The 19,113-nt window shown below is 45.0% G+C and overlaps 1 long non-coding RNA gene across 2 annotated transcripts in view; it reads right to left on the bottom strand.

The window, feature by feature from the left end:
- The window catches only part of LOC138520095 (uncharacterized), a 92,979-nt gene extending 74,455 nt beyond the window's left edge, over positions 1–18,524 (bottom strand). Inside the window, exons 1-3 of one of the 2 annotated variants that reach the window (XR_011282789.1) lie at positions 18,450–18,511; positions 17,161–17,261; positions 16,705–17,061 (exon numbers count right to left, since the gene is read on the bottom strand). This is a non-coding gene — a long non-coding RNA (uncharacterized lncRNA). Of the gene's footprint in view, positions 1–16,704; positions 17,062–17,160; positions 17,262–18,449 lie in introns of those variants that run through there. The other variant, XR_011282788.1, reaches the window with a different exon arrangement.
- Between the last annotated feature and the right edge of the window lie 589 nt (positions 18,525–19,113).

Genomic DNA, 19,113 nt, shown 5'->3' on the forward strand with positions numbered 1-19,113 from the left:
GGCGGCAGTCACATCTCGCACGACCCAACAATTATGGACCATGCTCTTGTTGCCAATGGAGATTTTGAGCATACACCTGCTTGGCAGGAGATGTTTGGAATTGGGTGCTTCCAGATCCATTTCCCATTTGTCTATCAGTTTGAATGTGGGAATGGCTGGATCTTTTGGGAGTTGGCAGAACATGGCTTCTCTGATGAAGCTCTTACCGTTGTTCACACACACTCGAGCGAGAACAGAGTCCTTCCCATCATTTAACTGAACAGGGATGAACAACTGCTCTCCAATTTGCTGAATATCAGCCAGGCTCTGAGCTGATTTCACATCTTTCTGGACTATACGAGTGGGAGTGTCTGATTGTGGATTGGTAAAGAATTTCAGAATGTTTCCTTGCAGTGTGGAATACCACCTTAAACTGGAAGGAAGGTTGATTTTCAGAAATAGAGAGCACCCCCCATCACCAGTCTGTTGTCCTACTGCTATTACTGTCACGTCTGGAATTTGGTTGTTCTGGAAGTCAAATTCAACTTGGTCAGATTTTTGTTCCACCATGTGGCAGGTGCCATTTAAACTAACATGGTTGACACTCTGTTTTAATTTTATTGGTCGGCTAGTCTGGGTCCAGAGGACCTTGTTTACGCAATCGATTAGGGGTGACAACCTTCTCAGGAGGTAATTCCCTAGTAAACAAGGGGTGCCTTCTGTAGTCACTACTATGACCGGGTGTTTCACCTTATGTCGCCCTATTTTGATGTCCAAATCTGCAGTCCCCTCGACAGGAATTTCCTTCCCGTCAAAGTTCTGCAGTTGTCCAGGAAGAGAGGTGAGAGGAATACGGTATTCTCCCCCCTTCCTGCATTTAGTTCATCAAAGGCCCTTTTGGACAGAAGGGTAGCTTGGGATCCAGTGTCCACCAGTGCCAAAATTATACCCTGCCCCTGTACTTGTAACGGGGCATTATATCTTCCCTCCTTCTCCTCAAGGGGGCACAGATAATGCACATTTTTGGACAACTGGTGGGCCAATTTTCTGGTTTTGGACATTGCAAGAGAAGATATTTTGGCAGAATTCTGTGCAGAGTCTCGGGAATCTGAAAGAAAAAGTTGGCAACTGGAAATGGTTTCGGGTTCTGGGCTGCCCCCCCCTTTTTGGAGGCAGTCATCAGGATCGGTTTGGCCCATGGGATTTTGGTATTGTTGGTTCTGGGATGAGATGATGGCCGGCGGTAGCTCAGTCTCCACATCTCCCCAGTCTGAATTGGCATCCCTTGGGACCCATTTTTCCTTGGGAGGAGTTCCCCCATCTCTGAAGGAGAAGATCCTTTTCCCAGGATCTTCTGAGGATCCCTCTCCCTCAAATTGGAAGACCTGTACCTCCTCCACAAAGTGGGTCTGTTTGAGTCCTTTGTTTCTCCTACCAACCCCTCTGCTCCTTGGGAGGCAGGCTTTCAGGGGCAGGAGGTTTTGTTTCCGGTTCCTGGTTTTCCAGGGGCTGTTTACAAGTTGGGAAGGAAGCTTCCTCCAAGGCTTTACACCCCCCTTCCCCTTGTGCCTCCTCCCTGGGAACCGGTGGGTTATCGGGGTGTTGCCCCGTCATTGTTCTGGAGCACCAGGTCCAGGGTTTGGGCATTCTGCGGTGGCATGCTCATCTGAGGGTTCTGTTGAGCCCTCAGTATGTGACCCAGATCCCGTGCCATATTTTGGACCTGGCGCTCAAGTTATGAAACCCGCTCAGGCTGATACAGGGCTCTATTTTCTCCCCTGGCCTGATCCCGGGAAGGGTAACTATCCCTTCTCTGGTAATACCCCGGATTGGGAAGATTTGGGAACCCCTCCACCCTTGGCCTCCGCTCTCCCGGATTAGGCTGTCTGGGCTCAGGGAATTGGGGAAAGAAGGATGGATGATTTTGGGGCTGGAAATTGGGTGGATACCTGGGGAAAAATTCTGCCCAGGATTTGGTGAATTTCTGCCCTCCTGGTGGACGTTAGGAGGGAAGTTCCCTGGGTCAGGTGCTTGGCTGGATTCCCCCCCCTTAGGCTGGAGGAGTCCACACATAACCCAGGATGGGTCGGTTTCCCTTGTAGCGGGGACTTACATAATCAGGGGAGCGAGGGACCCCATTTGTGGGACTACCTCCTTGACTCCCTGTCTGTGACTGGCCCGAGGGCCTTCTGGTGTTAGAGTTATTTGGTTCAGGCAGGTTTTTAGGCCCCCCATCTCCAAATCTAAAACGGGGGCAACCTTTACCTCTGCCACCTTGGCAGCAGCAGGGCTGCTGTTGGTTTTGGGGTTTTTCTGTGCATTATTTTTATTGTCTATGGGCTTCTGCACCTCATAGATCCGGGTAGCCTGTTCAATGACCCAGTCTAGTGACCTCTTCTCGTGAAAGTCTCTCACTAGCTGGGTCATGATGTATTTGGGCAGAGCATGGAAAAACGTATTGATGAACTCTCTGCTGTCCGTGCGCACCCTTCTGGTGGTCTGCGCAAAAGCACGCTTCAATTCTTGCACAAATTCTTGTGGGACCTGATCCTCCCCACATTGTAAATTGTAGGCTGCCTTGCAAGCCTCTTGGGGATTTCTGTGAACAGAAAAATGTTTCAAGATGGCCGCCCTGTAGGTGGACCATCTTGAATGGTTTTGGTCCTCCAGCCCCGCAAAGAAACTGGAGTTTTTTGGTGAGAAGGTCCACTTTACATGTTGAATACAGCTTTGGCTGTCCTTCAAATGGAAAGTCTCCATCATTTGCTCGTAAAGCTCCAAGTGTTCCCAAATAGAATACTTGGCGTTCTTGTGATAAGGCGTGATGACACTCCTTATTGCCTTTATTTGTTTCAATGGGTCCTTAAGCAAGGCCCTTTTTGCCTTATTGGCCTTTTTGGTTCGGGCAACCCTGGTCCATTCATCCTCTGACTCCGAAGCACTGCTCCCAGAGGTGCACGTCTGATCTTCCAGGTTTTCCCGGATTCTGCGAGCCTGGGAATGGCTGGCAGAATGTGGGGACCTGTTCTCCTGTGTCCTGTAACGCTCAGAGGAGTCTTCAGATCCCTCCTTGCTGCCAGGATTTGATGGGTACCCCCCCCCCCACTGACCTAACCGGGCAGAGGTTTTCAGGATGCCCTTAATGGGCCTACTCTCCTGGAATTCTCCACTAATTTGCACTGTGCTTGGGTGCCCATACCCGGATGCCCGCCCCTCCATTCCTGGGTGGTACTGGCCTATGAGCCCCATACTTTTAGCTGGATAGTAATCTGCCATCCCTGTGGCCCCGTGCTCATGTGCGCCAGGGAACATGGGGATGGCAGAGTCCAGGGACTGGTAGAGGTGAAGGCCTCTGGCACTAGGGCTCCTGAGGTTATGCTCAGACGTTTCCCTTTCCCAGCGAACTTCGCTCTATAAGCCCCTGCTCCCTTTTGCAATGCAAGAGCCTGCGCTTTCAGTTCCTCCACTAAGGCCTTACTAGACTCGATCAGTCTCTCCTGCATCACTACCTGTTGCTGGAGCCTATCATTGTGCTGGCAGATAGCCTCATTCTCTCTCTGTGCCTCCTGATTGGTCCTGGAGTACTGGGCCAGTCTTTGCTGCAGGAGGGTTACCTCCTGAGCTGTGTCTCTATTGGCCTGCTCCTTTCTTGCCAGAGCATCCTCCACCCTCCTGGTGTGCTCTAACAAGTTCTGGTGTTCTTTTTGGAGGTCACCCAGTCCCGCCAGGTGATTTTCTTCCATTTTCCTTTTTAAGTGGCAGACTTCCTGGCCTGAGGTATCCCTTTCCTGACTAAGAGCCTGCATCTGTGCTGCCAGGTCGTCCCTTTGCCTTTGGAAGGCACCAGCTTTCTGGCGCTCCTGATCAAACTCTGCCTGGGTATCCAGGTCTTTCAGAATCAATTTATTGCTCTCCTCTTTCTCTCCGTCTAATTGAATTTGCAGGGTGGCTACCTGTTCTTTGCATGCCCTGTTGAAGTCCGGTTGTTGCTCCAGCTCTTTCTGGCTCTGCAGAAGGGAGTCCAAACCTTCTTGGTACTCCTTCTGCAAGGCCAGAAATCTGGTATCCTGGTCAGCCTTTTCCTGTTGCAGCCTATACATATCCTCCTTTATTTTAGTGATGTACTGTCTGCTGTCATTTTCTGACCCTTGGCTCCCGTGCAGCCTCGGCTCAGAAGAGACCAGGTCAGATTGGGCCTTCTCTAACGCCATCTGTTGCCTATTTGCCAGATCTTGGCCTTCAGCACATTTGTCCTGCATGGCTCCCATATATAGATACAAATATGCCGCTATCCTGGCAATCTTATTGTGTTCATCTTTTGCCTTAGGGGCCATATATAGTTTGCTCAGGGCCGCATTTAGGGGACCCTGATCTCTTCATATATCTGACCCTGTTTCAGTGACCTGTTGCGCGATTGCCTGCAACCAGACCGCCTGGTCCTGATGAGCCCACTCACCTCTCACAAATAGCTTATGTAAGAGGTGCTCCCTCGCTATTTTCATATCTACCACGGTCGTCATGCTGGAGATTGATCTCCCTCCTGACTTACAACAGTTAGTATTTTATTTTGCAAAACAGCCCATTTCCTTAGAGCGTTCCTTTGAGGGGTGCTTTCACAGTGTAAAACAGCTTGGTGATCTAACCGGATATTTGTATCTGGTCAGTTGGCACACGTATTAATTTGCACAGGTGGTAAATCTAACCCAGAATATCCCTGCTCCGAGCCCCCACTTTGTAAGCGATATTCAATCAGCACTACAGCTAAGTCAATGCCTTGTCTGGGATGCCCAAGGGAAGCCCTTATTCATATATTTTTATGTCAAGTTATAATCTGGATGATGAACCCTTGTATAACACCCCTCGCTTAGAATCCCCCTGACCCCACTGAGTCAAGAAGCAGATTTGTTTTGCAAATTTAAAAGGGTTTATTTGAAAAATTAAACTATATATATATATATATATATATATATATATATATATATATATCACACTTTTATAGGAAATTAATAATTGATATCACACTTATGAATATAATGTTGATCAACAATGGGTAACCTAACACTAGCACACTTCTTTACAATCAATGAGGAGTTGGTATAGGATGGATAAGGCAGCGAAAATACTTTTATGGTTTCAAGGGAAAAGCAATGAGGAATGAAATGCAATACAGAAATAACTTGATCTGATTTTAGCAAAAGAGAATATAATCACTTTTTCTCTGGCAATTCACCCCCCACCCCCTATGCAATGTAAGAAATGGAAGGAGGAGCGCACAGTTCTCAGGAACGCAATCAAATACAATATGAAATTCAGTTCCCCCCAGCAAGCTTAGAGGAAAACAGGTAGAAGTTTTAAAACACAGGCCCAAATGCTTTGAATGTGATAACAATGAAGTGAGAAATGTGCCATAAATGCTTTTAATTCCCTCTAGAGGTTCAGGGTAGGTGATGGCTACTTTATATTAGTTCATGATCACTTTAACAATACTCTATGAATGATTAGCAGGTTGCACACGAATTTCAGCAAGCAAAGCAAGGACAAATATTTTTACACGTGGCTGAAATTGAGCAAAATCCAAATCGCGGCAAATTTAGTCACGTGCGTCGAGCGCGATTCCGGAGGCACTATAAGGAGTAGGAAGTCTAGGCTCGTTGGAAAGCTTAGAATCTTAGCTTTAAGATAAAAGTTAAATTTCGCTCCTAGCACAAACGGTTCGGGAGATACGGCCGATTTTGTGAAAGTAGTTTTTCGGATTTGAAATTTTAAAGCTCAGAATGACAGATGACAGTTCTCAGTTTTAAAGATGACAGAATGACACGATTCTAGGAGGCAGTTCTAATAGGCTAAAATAGTTTGGATTAGATTATTTTAAACTAAGAGATTGGTTTTGGCACAATGAGTACTCACACTATATTTTTGAAATAAGCCGTCAAGGTCTGGTCAGGTTGGACGGGGCTTCCGGCGGGTGGTTCTGAACAGCAGTCTGGTCTCTGGTTCTGCTCTCAGCACTGCACAGTTCTGGTCTCTCTGGATCTCTGGTCTCTGGAGGTTGATGGATTTGAAGTCTGGAGTCTCCCGGCAAAGCGTCCCGCAAGAAAGTGGAAAGTGAATCCCCTACCTGGGTTTCATTGGCCCTTTTTATGTGTTTTGAAAATGGGTGTGTGCCTGGGCCTAGCTAAGCCTGCCCCTCTCACTTATCATTGGCCAAGCTTTCCTCTCTCCCTTGATTGGGGGGAAGAAATGGAGTGTCAGAGTGATGCTGTAGGTTTTATGGTCAGAGGAACCTCCCCTTTTCAAATTGCATACAAATCTATTTCTGACCCAAACACATATTTATCTATGTCCCATTTTTCTAATATTATAGGTCCAGTTAACATATTTTCTGTAGCACCAAACCGATCCCTGTCTTTGTACAATGTTGTGTCCACTGATGACAAAATTCTCCCCTTTTCATCCAGATAACGACCTCTAAACCTTTCCAGATTTTACACAACTGTGCACCAGGGATATGGGTTACAGATGATAAAGTGTCAGATTTTTAACATGCATACATTTGGAGTAACAACGTTTTTTTCCCGCTACTATCCCCTAGAACATACCACATGGTCCCAACACCTCTTAAAATGTGCACTGAAAAATCCCAAGAATAATGATATTAATTATATAATTTTGACCAGTCCGCACTATGAGTTATCTGTCTTTTTAAAATTATGCCCTGGTCAAAAAGGGGTGTGGCTTCCCACATCACATGGTGGAATAACTGGTTTATCCACTTCCCCTACGCTCAGCTGCTAGCAGAGGCACTGCCCCTCCCAGTTTCTCCCAAGAGGAAGCCACTTTACAGCCCCCCCAATATAACATTTGCCTGAGTCCAGTGCAAGGCTTTGTTCACCCTCCCTTAATTCAATCAGAGAGGTGTGATCTCCTTTTGGTGGGGGCAACAGGATGCAGCCAGGCCTGGGAAGAGTGGCTGAGCAGGTTTCTCCTGTCGGGGGTAGTTGTCAGGCAGAATTCAGCTAAATGTCACTTTAGTTCCCAGTTTAAATCAAACTTACAATTTTTACATATACATTAAATAATTACTTCCTTCAAGTCATTTCAGAATATAGTTTTACATTGTATCCACCTCTCAGCAAGTCTTTCCTTAGCCTGGTTTGGGTTCCTCGGTTCAGTTTTATACAAAAGTCTGGTGGTTTTAAAACGCCGGCTTTCTGATAGTGGTGAGCACCGGTACTGCATCCATTTTTGTTATTAAGAAAATTAATTCCCCACAGTTCGGGGTTGCTTTTGGCAATCAGCATTGCCATTCCCAATGGTTTCAGGCTACTGTGCGTGTAGCCCAATGGTGGTTTTAGGCGGTGCCCTCCTGTGCTCACAACATAAGCAAAAATGGGTGGCAGGCTATTCTTCATGTTTTCCCTGTGCACTCTCTGGGGAGTTCTGGCCATCATGATGTTTTCCATGCCAGTACTGCACAGTTTTATGGTAGGGCTTGGATGCATGGGTAAAAACATCCCACATTACTTTTCTTCCACCCTTGATCCTGTAGCATGCGCTTTACCAAGATGTTTGCGAGCTGTCGCTGCTGCTGCTGCGTCTGTAAAAGAGAGTGAGGGAATGGTCGTAGGCCATGATCTAACCCTGATGGTGCCTCACTCTGTAGATGTTCTACTGAACCGAACTCAAACGCAACACCTCACTTCTGCACGGTTGACAAGATATGAATTGATCTTGTTTGCTCCTCACATTCAAATTAAGAGGTGTTGTGTTCTTAATCCGGCTGAACTCCTACCTTTCCCGCAAGATACTACTTGCAGCGATGAAGAGTCACATGAATGTTTGTATACTACCGAACATGAGACAAAGGGTAGAATTGATTTGAAAGACACCTCTTTGGATAATCCGCAAGGAGAACTGTTTTGTGATGGCTCCTGCTTTAAACTTCCGGATGGTACATCCACAGCTGCTTATGCAATCACCACATTAAGTACGGTTGTGGAAACTAAGAGAATCACGCATAATTCTGCGCAGGCTACAGAGATTATAGCATTGACCCGAGCTTGTGAACTTTCTGAAGGGCTTGCAGTAAATATATATACTGACAGTCAGTATGCCTTTGGGGTGGTTCACAACTTTGGGAGACTTTGGTCAGAAAGAGGGTTCCTAACTTCACATGGCACTAAAATCCAACACAGCTCCCTAATAGTACAACTACTTTGAGCGCTTGCGCTCCCTACTCAGTTAGCAGTTATGAAATGTGCAGCACATCGAAAGGTTACAGATGATATAGGGAAAGGGAATGCTTTCGCTGATCAGATAGCTAGACAAACTGCAACGGATCCCCTTACGGAGATGTATGTTTTAATAGAGACTGTAAATGCTTATGCAATGGATGAGGGTGTGGGGTCCATACGGGATATCCAAGCTGATGCCACGTTAGAAGAATCCAAAAGGTGGTCTGAAGGCTTCGGGAAACTTGATGTGGACGGGTGTTGGGTGGATATAGCGGAAGGGAAATGGCTACCCCCTGACGCATATGTAATGGTGATGGTCATCATGGCCCATGGTCCTACGCATGTATGTGCCCATAAGATGACAAAAATGTTAGAGAAAGTTTGGGACAATGTCATTCCAAAATACAACATGGCCGTCTTGACCTCTGTACATAGCTAATATGTAACTTGCCTGCAGGCCACTTGTTGAGGTCGTGAACTGAGACCTTGTCCTACATTGACCTGTGTGTAAGGGATTACTCGTGTAAAGAAACTAATCCACGAGTATACTATAAAGACAATGTATTCAAATACTGAACATAGAACACTTGTTTAACCACATTGTATTCATGTTTAAGAAGACTAACATGGAAAATCCCAGAATACACAGTTGCTGTATAGGCTTGTTGATTCATGTATTAAAAGCAAATCAGTTATATGCGGTTGTTCGAGACTTGGCATGAGCCCTAGATCGATGATGTATTAATGGAATATTAACCCGAAGTGGGGCCGGACATTGTGCTCACAAAATGTATAAAAAGCCAATGCATTCTAATGTACAGTGTCTCTCACTGAACCACGCTGGAGTTCGTTGTGTTGCACTGAGGGCCGATAGCTATCTGATTTTGCTCTGTTTTTGTAACTGAATTCAGTATAAAATAAAGTACTTTGTATGTTCCTTTGTAACCCGTGTTCGGTGTATTTCCTTTTCGGGTATTTAGCCTCGATATTTTGATTTTGTTTTCACAAAACCGCATAGTCTGACTTTACCAGAGAAGCCCAGCCTTCTGCACTGCTCTGAACTTTTTATGGGGAAACTGACATGCCTTTAAGACAGTCAGTACTGGGAGACTTTGTTTCCCTTAGTCCTTTCCAAAGTTGCAACTTTTCTGCAACATGTAAAAAGTGTACAATGTACCTTCCAGTACAGAGCACTTGGCTCTATTAGTCATTTCCAAAGGCCCTAGATACTCTCGAAGGATTTTTTAGAAGTGCAGATGTGCCTTGAACAGGGCTTATGGCAGCTTATCATTTCATATATTTTTAACCCTTTCCTGCCAGGTAAACCGCATTTACCGCGTTTTGCACAAATAGGTGGCCTTACTCCAAAATGGCCATGCCACAAGGTTCTTTGTCCTGTCCTTTGGCTATCTTGCCCCTTCACCTTCCCAAGGTGGAGCCAACCCGGGTCAGTCCTTATTTGGGAATGCATTCTCCTATGAAACGCCAAGCTTTCAAGGGCTTCTGCATGCCTTGTGTGTGTGCCTCCAGGATGTGGGCTGAGATGTCTGTTCTCAATACACTTCCTGGGTGCCAGAGAGTCTGAAGTGTTGTGAATGCCTGGGACCACCGTGGTCTGTGATTGGTCCATGTATGGTAACCTGTATGTGAGCAGCTCTACCATTGGGTCCTCTTTGTTTTGGCGCGAAGGAGATTCTGGATAAGAGAAGTCCCCAAACACCCATACCATGTAAATTTCTGGAGTTCTCACTGAACGTAGGATACGATCCAAGTATCTTGAAACTAAGAAGCCAATTCGAGGAACCTCTGGTGACCTGCTGGAAGGTTTGGCACCCTGAGACCGCCGTCTTCCCGTAGGACCCCTCTGCATCTGGTCATCCTAGAAAGTCTGCGAAGACGCTTCGACCCATTGGAATAGTGGGACCAACTATTCTCAGCACCTTCATCAAAACCTGCAAGTAAGCCGCCTCGGAAGTTTTCCTGGAACAACCAGTATGCTGACCAGCTTACGCCGACTCTATGCCCTTATACCGCCGCCATTTTGAGGAGGCCCTTGAAACTTGGTATATTACTAGCTCTGTGTTCATTGCACCCTCACACTGAATTTCGTACTCTTGGCGTTCCCAGGTCTGAAGTGAGGCGAGTGCACCAGAACCGGAGTATACGCGGTTACCGTGTCGCCCAGCCGTGGTGACGAACTTTGCAGGTGTGCTGTATTTGTGCCCCTCTTGCCCCTGAAGCCTGCTGCAGCACAACTGGCCTGATCCATCCACCAGAAGTGGAGAAATTGCCACTTTCTCATTTGGGAATCATCACTGTATCTTCGACACTGACAGCCTTAGAGCCGCTAAATTGCTGCATTTGAACTTGCAACCGAAGTGCCGAAGTTTGGTCCAGAGTAGGCTGGGGGTCGTGAATAATCGCAACCTTAACTGGTGGCCCCTAGTGCCTCCACCCATTTTAATGCACAAGTGGCCCCTCAGGGCCCCTCTCCTTTCCACTGCTAGTGCGAACTAGCAAACTATTCCTAACTCTGAGTCGACTCTGCCGTCCAGTGGAGGCCCTCCTCGAATAGTGGGAACCTATTCTTCATCACCTCACCCACATTCCTGAGCTGCTACAGACCCTTGAAGAGACCCCGTTTTGCCCATTTGAACTACCGCGTGCGCTAGCATTGCATGTACATTTGAGCATTAGGCTCCACTCTTAGAGACTGCCTCTTAGTTAGGAGTGTGTTGGATGTAGAAGGGGCTAAAGACTATTTGTACTGCCTGTTTCCTCCCCATTTAGGTTGTGGACCCATTTTATGAATGAACCCTTTAGACCCCATTGGTCTTGTATATATGTATTGAGATAGGATTGTGTTGGCTTAATAGTATTACTGTGTTTTGATTTGTGTGTTGAAACTCAAAGGCTTTGAAATAAATGTATTTGTATTTTTAATATATCTACACCTGACTGGGAGTGATTTGTAAGTGTCCTTTACTCTATGTACTCATTGAGGTCTTTCAGTCATCCCTCACCCCTCCTCTTGACTGCCCCCAAACTAACTTGATTGGTCTGGCTTGTCCAGAATGTTACCCTGTTCCAAAAAACTAGGCTGGCCTTCTGAACCTCTGCCCACCAGGTCAGCATTCAGAAATTCATCTTAACACTGGGCAGAGCAGCTCTTTTCTGGGAAGAAGAGGACGGCTGTTTCGGAGCGGGAATGGGGGCAGAAGGCAGGTGTGATGCATCTGGTGATGTCATCACTCATTTCCGGAGGAAAGTCTCTCCTCATATGGCCAGGGGACGGCAGCCACTAACTGACCTGACCCTAGGGTTGACTCTCTGCAGGAGGACCACATGGGGGAGAAGACTCTCAGGGGAATAGGAGAGACTCACAAGACAAGACATGGTATTTCCCTTTTCCTTTAGGGATGCTCCTTCTATTCCCAATAGCCAACTTTTCTATAATACACCTTCCTCATCAAACTCCTACAACCTAAATTCCCCTTATAGAGTGAATAACACACCCTCCGGATCCCCTGTCTCAATTGCATATTGCAATAATAGACTACTACCTTCCATGAAGGCTAAAGATAAACATTTGAATGTTCCCAGTTGCTCATGGTAGGAAGCACTGGGACGAGGAAGCTGAATGGAGCAATGAGGATTGGTGATGCTGAGAAGCCCATGAAGCGATCTAGTGGTTGCGAGCATATGATAGGTGCTGGGACATTTAAAAACCCAAACCAGCATGGAGGAGAGAGACGCTGGCTGGAGAAGCCTCATCCTCTCTGTGCTGACCGAGGTACTGCAGAACCGCAGAGAAGACTATAGAGCCTGGAGGTGTGGAGAGATGACAGAAGGAGAAGGACTGTCTGAGCGGGTTCACTGTGCTCTCAAACACAGAGAAGGGCTCAGCAGCAGAGCAGGAGCTGCACAGGATGTGGAACCCGCTAGGCGAAACCAGTGAAACCATGAAGCTGTAGACAGGATGCCAGTGCGCTGCTTCATGTTTACTGCAAGAGGACCTGAGAATGCCACAAAAAAAGCTGGCGAGTCCTGAGAAGGGAATCTGTGACACCTGGTCGCTTCAGCAATGTTAACAAGGGCAGATAAGAGCCAGTGAAATGAATGAAAGAGGATTTGAAACCCGAAATGTCAAAAGGAATAATAACAGGTGTCAAGTTTGCAAGTTTATAAAGTGAACTACATGTGAAAGTTCTAGCAGGGGAGTATACCAGGCAAAGTCAAGTTTGCAAGTGTGTAAAGTAACCACATGCAAAAAAGCCTGAGAGGAAAGTTCACCAGGCAAAGACAAGCTTGTTCATCAAATTGCATTGAATGGGAAAAGAACCTGGCAGGGGTATATTCCAGGTGTCCTTTGAGGCTGGGGCCCACATCCAAGCTGTTTTGATGAACAAAGAAGCGCAAGGAAGATTCATGCCCTTAGGATTTTGAATTGGTTGAACATACCTGGGGAAGGGAGACATTTCCCTAGGAGTGGAGTGTGATGCCAAGAGGAAGGATTTATCCTCTTGGGCTATAAAGAACTTTGACAGTTTTATCAATCTATTGCATTTTTAAAGAGAAACCTGGGGAAGGGAGCCATTCACTGGAACTGTGAACACTATTTATTGGGAACTTGTGTTGGAGTTACACCTTTTTTTTTTTAACTTGAGCATTTGTGCACCTTCAAGGCCAAAGACATTTTTCCTTAGCAACTTAGAGTTACTTTTATAGTGCGAGGGCTACCATGGGACTTTGGACACAGGACATTTTTTGCTTTGGACATCTTGATGAAGGACAGGCCCTTCGTTTTGGTTGAGATAGGGAAATACCTTAGTTTAGGGATAGTCAGGAATATTTCCAACTCCTTTATTGAATAAAATGTATAAACAAAACATGAATCCTCTGCGCCCACGTCTCAATCCTGGTTCATCACACAGCGGAGGGGAAAACATCAGTGCTGGGTGGAGGGCTGGTGTGCAGAGCACTTGGGTTGCTCTGAACCCAGGCTTGTATCGGTAGATTCAGCCCAGGCTTGGAGCAACCTGATTGGCTCCTGCACACGCTGATGGTGCCAATAGGTGGTTAAGTCACTTGGTCCTTGTTAAATGCCTTTGTTTTGTTCAGGTCTATTAACTTTGGTCATTAGCACCTGTTAATGGCCCTGAGATTACAACATGATTGCTTGAAACACTAATAGCGTTATATATTTCTACGGTCTATGAGCTACTTAATTGTCAAGAAGCAATAAGCAAAGATCATCACATGCAGCTGCGCAGCATTTGTATGCTGACAGAATAGTTCAACAGTTTTGCGCAGCATGCATCACGCACAGTCGTCATCTCGGAGTAATATTTTAAATGTCACAGCATATCAATATAAGAGTTAAATGACCTGCATCAGATTTAAATTCCAGATGTCCATTAACAGCCTCTCCAGCAGTCACCAAATGAGGGGGTGCCATTAGGATGCCAATAACCATGGCCTTTAACGCAAAAGCAGTGCACTGCCGTCATTGAATTCACTGGCTCACAATAATTATTTAAAATGAAAATACAGTTTTGTTTTTAACAGCAGCAAACTATATGGCTGTTGAACTCATGAGAAGAGAGTTTTTTTTTTTTGGAGGACCTGTGCAGGGATTCTGCACCTATGTGGCCAGGCCATGGCCTTTATCTCCAGCCATGCACACGCTCCTTCTGCCAGGGAACTGCAGCTAATTTAATTAATAATTGTGCACGCTCTTCAGCTTCTTCCAAGATGGCCGGGCAGGCATGCACCAGCATCGCTTGGGTTTGGCACACTCCCGAGAGGTGTAAGAGTTTGCCACATGCCCTTCATTGTGGAACTCCGGCAGGCAGACTTTCATGGAGTCATTCTGTGGACACTGACACTGAACCCACTATTGCCAGTCTGTCTTCTATGTTATAATTTGTATTGATTTGATATAGCATGGATGTGATCTCGCAAAGTCCCTCTCTCTCGGTCTGACAGTCCCTTCCTGCATCAGGATCTCCACGCCTCACTCAGTCTCAGTCAGTCCCCTAATGAATCAGGATCTCAAAGCCTCTCTCTCACTCTCGGTCTTAGCCAGTCCTCTAATGCATTTGGATCTCAAATCTCCTCTCTCTCAGCAAGTCCCCTCATGCATCAGGATCTCAAAGCCTCTCTCTTGGTCTCAGCCAGTCCCCTCATGTATCAGGATCTCAAAGCTTCTCTCTCACTCTCGGTCTTAGCCAGTCCTCTAATGCATTTGGATCTCAAATCTCCTCTCTCTCTGTCTCATCAAGTCCCCTCATGCATCAGGATCTCAAAGCCTCTCTCTCTGTCTCAGCAAGTCCCCTCATGCATCAGGATCTCAAAGCATCTCTCTCTCTGTCTCGGCCAGTCCCCTCATACATCAGGATCTCAAAGGCACTCTCTCTTGGTCTCAGTAATTCATGTTAAAAGTGGGGCAACGCCGTGAAATAATCATCAAGAAGGCGACGGGCTCAATAAGGAAAGAGTGACTGAAATTTCAGCCTTAGATCCCAAAACAATGGGTATTAATGCAGCCAAATATGAGCCAAGTAATACTTTTATCAGTTACAGGCATCTTTAAAATGCACTATGTCGTGTCCCCAAAAATTAACGCGCACTGACCTATGTCAGACAGCTGACCTCCCAGTCTGTGATGCGTTCCAAGACACACACCCAGTTTGCTGCAAAGCACAATTTATACTTTGCACAAAAGGAAAAACCTGTGCAATATAAAGTGCATGTGCATGTGTTCACAAGGACCAAAAACTCACAGTTAAAATGTCAGAGGGGAACATTACCAAGATCTGCATAATTTACAACGCAAAGTGCCATGTGGATGTCTAACACATTATGACAGCTATGACAAAGTTCATGGTGCCTTCACAAATAGAAAAAGGCATACATTCTGGGGAGCATTACACTCTGCAAGATGTACAGGGCCTGGTGCCATATAGATTAATAGCACATTGTTAGACCTACACATAACCCCTATGTATTAATATGACTAAAAGACACTCCTACAGACTCAGAAGAAAGAGAAAGAGAAGAGGAAAAAGAAGGAATTTCTTATAGAGCAATTAATCAGGCAAGCAAAGATAATTACACACATGAAACAACAACAAGTATGATGTCCAAAACAGGTTGCAAAGTAAGTCATATAGTCAGCAAAATAGTAGAGGAGTCTACAAATTATGTACCCCCAAAAGGTATACAGCTCCTCACTTATATTATGTCCAATTAGATATTTTGTTTAAAAATCAAGGCGATACTGGGTCTCTAGCTGGCATAACAAGCGTTCCTTGTCACCACTTCTGGGTCCTACATCTATTTTATGTAAACCAAATAATCCAATACCATCCAATTTGCCTCCATGTACATCGTGGAAATGCTTTGCCACGTGGTCGGCCGCATCGTGATTTCTTATAGCTCTAAGATGGTGTAGAACTTGCACCTTCAGTTTGCATTTGGTGCTGCCAATATACCACTTATTACATGGGCACTATAGCACATAAACTACAAAGTCAAAGTCACATGTGATTTTGGTGGTAATTCTAATAGGATGGCCCAGTATGGGGTGCTGCAAGGTGATCAATTGATGGCAAACTAGCAAGTCTTGCATCTAGCGCACTTGAAGAAGCCTTGTCCTGATTCTCTAAGCCACCTTGTGGGTTCGCTTCCATCACTCCACTCCATACAACAAATTATCAATGTGTCTTTAAAATACGAGGACTTACGACAACTGACATCAGGAAAATTGTTCAGTATTGGACTGAGATCTTTATCAACTTTCAAAATCCTCCAATGTTTTCTCAGGATCTCTTTTATTTGTTGCGCATAAGTGCCAAAGGTTAGAATCAATTGAGTAACATCCCCCTCCAATCTTCCAACTTCAGAATCTTGAATCTCTGACAGCAGAATATTCTTGTCGCATTTACGAAACTTAATATAAGATTGCTCAATGATCCTTTTGGGGTATGCTTGTTGTTGCAAACCTCAAGCTGTGATCTTGCTCTACTTGTCAAAAGCCTAAATGGAAGAACAATTTCTGCAGAGTCTAATGAATTCCCCATAGGGAATACTCCAAATGACATCCTTTAGGTGGCTGCTCATAGCGTGAAGAGGAGTATTCGAGCCTGTCAGTTTACTTTAGAGTTCACTAGACAACCGTCCACCTTCTTGTTTGATAACCAGCTCCAAGAAAACGATGGGACTTCTGCTATGTGTTTCAGTAAGCCTCAAGTTGTACTGATTGTCATTCAATAATTGCACAAAGCTCACCCACTCTTTTCCGTTACCTTTCCAAATCACGAACAAATCGTCAATGCAGTGAAATGCATTGTTTTTTAGCCACAGGTCAATCACATGTATAAATAAACTTAAAGGGTGCCTGGTATAAATATATGGTCCTCCAGGTGAGATTATATGGAAATAACAAAACATTGACCAATAGATAAATAATAACAGGAAGCCATATATGTAAAATCAAAAGTTTTTTACCAATACAAAAATGTTCACTTCATTACACAATTCAAATTAATCATCAAAAAGCTCACAAAACCAATGTATAGTTCTCTTCCATTCAAACTTATACTTTCATGTGGGTGTCTATTCTACCCATCTCCATAAAACACATCTCCTAGATTTCAACTCTGGTATTTTACAGATGTATCCCTCTATCTGTATATAGAGGGTGACAGTTTGTCGACACGTGTTCCGGTCGTATTTTTGTGGGTGCAGATCATCTTTCCCCAATTGTTCAGCCGAACTTCCTCAGGACGGAGGATAACAAAAAAGTGTTGTTCCCTCAATGATAGATGGAATTGGCCTTTGTGATCTACAAATATAATGATAAACTAATTACAATTTTGATTTTTGGCATCCATGTCATCTCAAAATAAAACACAATTAATGTGAGCAAGGAGGTAAATTTTACCTAGTCTGGTTCACCCAGGGTGCAAATTCCAATGACGATGCAAATGACAATGTACTCTCCAACGGATTGTGTCACGTGATTGCGGTACACTGTACCAGATCCTACACAGTAGGAAGAAACAAACAAATGCAATGTTCTGATTTGAATGATTTCTTATCAGGGTTGGACTGGGACAAGAAATAGGTCCGGTCACCCAAAAAAAAGTGGCTCACCCCTCACCTCACGACCCTTGACCTCTGATGACATCACCGGAAGTGATGTCATTTGACCCCACCCCAAAGTGACATCCGGGAAGCGATGAAACACGACCTTTAACCCCTTGAAAAAACAGGAAGTGGCATCAAATGGCATTGGTCCTAAGTACACTAAATTACTGTGAATCCAAGCAGACGTCCAAGACCAAATGATAATATGTTATTGTCTAGCACTTAAGCTCTTTTTTATAGTACAAATATGCATACAATATCACCCAACCTGTGCTGGTACTCATTTATCGACCTCAGAAGGATGAAAGTCTTTCAGAAAAAGAAAAAAAAAAATTGAAAAAAGAAAAAAAATCCTTTTTTTTCCAAAGCAGCCCAGGCATGGCCAGAAACCGGCCCTCACTCCGCAGGGACGATTTTGGCCCGCCCACGGCCTGAAAGGCCGAGAGGCCAATCCGACCCGGTTTTTTATGGTTTCAGCCATCCGTATTTTTTTAAAAGAGAATGCTACTTACTAATTCAGAGTGAATCACTTTCTTAGCGGTTAGATATTAGGTCCCAGCTCACAGAATCCGGGTAATATCCCACTTCCATGGAGCAAGTTTGCGGTGTTAGTGCAGGTACTGGTATTCCATCCCAGACCCACATGAATACATATTGATGACTAATTGCCATCCCATTGTATCTCTCTTTGTGGCCTTTTGCCTAATTTACTTATTTGAGATTCCCAAAACGTGTCTCGTGGATTGTGGAGGCCCTCTCTGCACCACGTATGGATGTCTGTTCAAATCCCGTGGGGACACTGTTCTCAGCAGAGCATCCCTATAGTGACATATATGGCTGGGTTACTCCGTTGCACATTCCCAAATATCGTGTCATTATCAACAACATGACAAAGTAGAAAATAAAGTCATGCCATCTCGTGGCATGGTACTATATGGAGCTTGTCCAAAAATGTCTCCCACTCCTTCGATCCCCCCTCTTTGTTGGGCGTTTCATTTTTAGTTACAGAGAAATGCCCCTTCTCTACATTCACTGGTTTTACATTGCGTGCCCCTACTGAAAGGCTCCTAGAGTCATACTTACCGCTTTGTTTAGAATGGTAATTCGCCTCGCCTGGTTCCTGTTTCTTGCTCGCACTATCCCGGTTGCTACGTGAAGGCGCACTGCTCGTTTCAACGTATGTTCTATTGTGAACATAGAAAGAGGACAGGATCCTATACTCCTGTTCCCCTTGTTGTGTATCAGAATCACTATTCCTTATCTCTCTGTGCCATTTTTGGCGAAGAGTGTGGGTAATCTGCTGGACTTTTACTTACCTGTTGTACCACTATCTTGATTTGTCAAACACAATTTCAACCATATTTCCTACGTGCCGCAAGGCATTATGGGAGATGTAGTGTAGAATATCTAAACCCGAGTTTCTGCATATTTCTCACGTGCCGCAAGGCATTATGGGAGATGCAGTGTAGAGCATCTAAACGCGAGTTTCTGTATATGTTCTCTTCTGTACATAGAAAGAAGACAGAATCGTTTCATTATGTTGCCCTTTGCCATGTGTCAGCATCACTGCTTCTTGTCTCTCTCTACCATTTTTGGTGAAGGGTGCGACAAATCTACTGGACTTTTCTTGTCTGATGTGGCACAATCTTGGTTCTCAACATATACTCAACGAACATTTCCCGCATACAACAACGTATTATGGGAGATGTAATACAGAGTATCCAGGTGCCCGCATTATTTTCCTGTT

The sequence above is a fragment of the Ambystoma mexicanum genome, chromosome 13, assembly GCF_040938575.1.
Source record: "Ambystoma mexicanum isolate Mex_15411 chromosome 13, UKY_AmexF1_1, whole genome shotgun sequence".
In the NCBI taxonomy this organism is placed as follows: Eukaryota; Metazoa; Chordata; class Amphibia; order Caudata; family Ambystomatidae; genus Ambystoma; species Ambystoma mexicanum.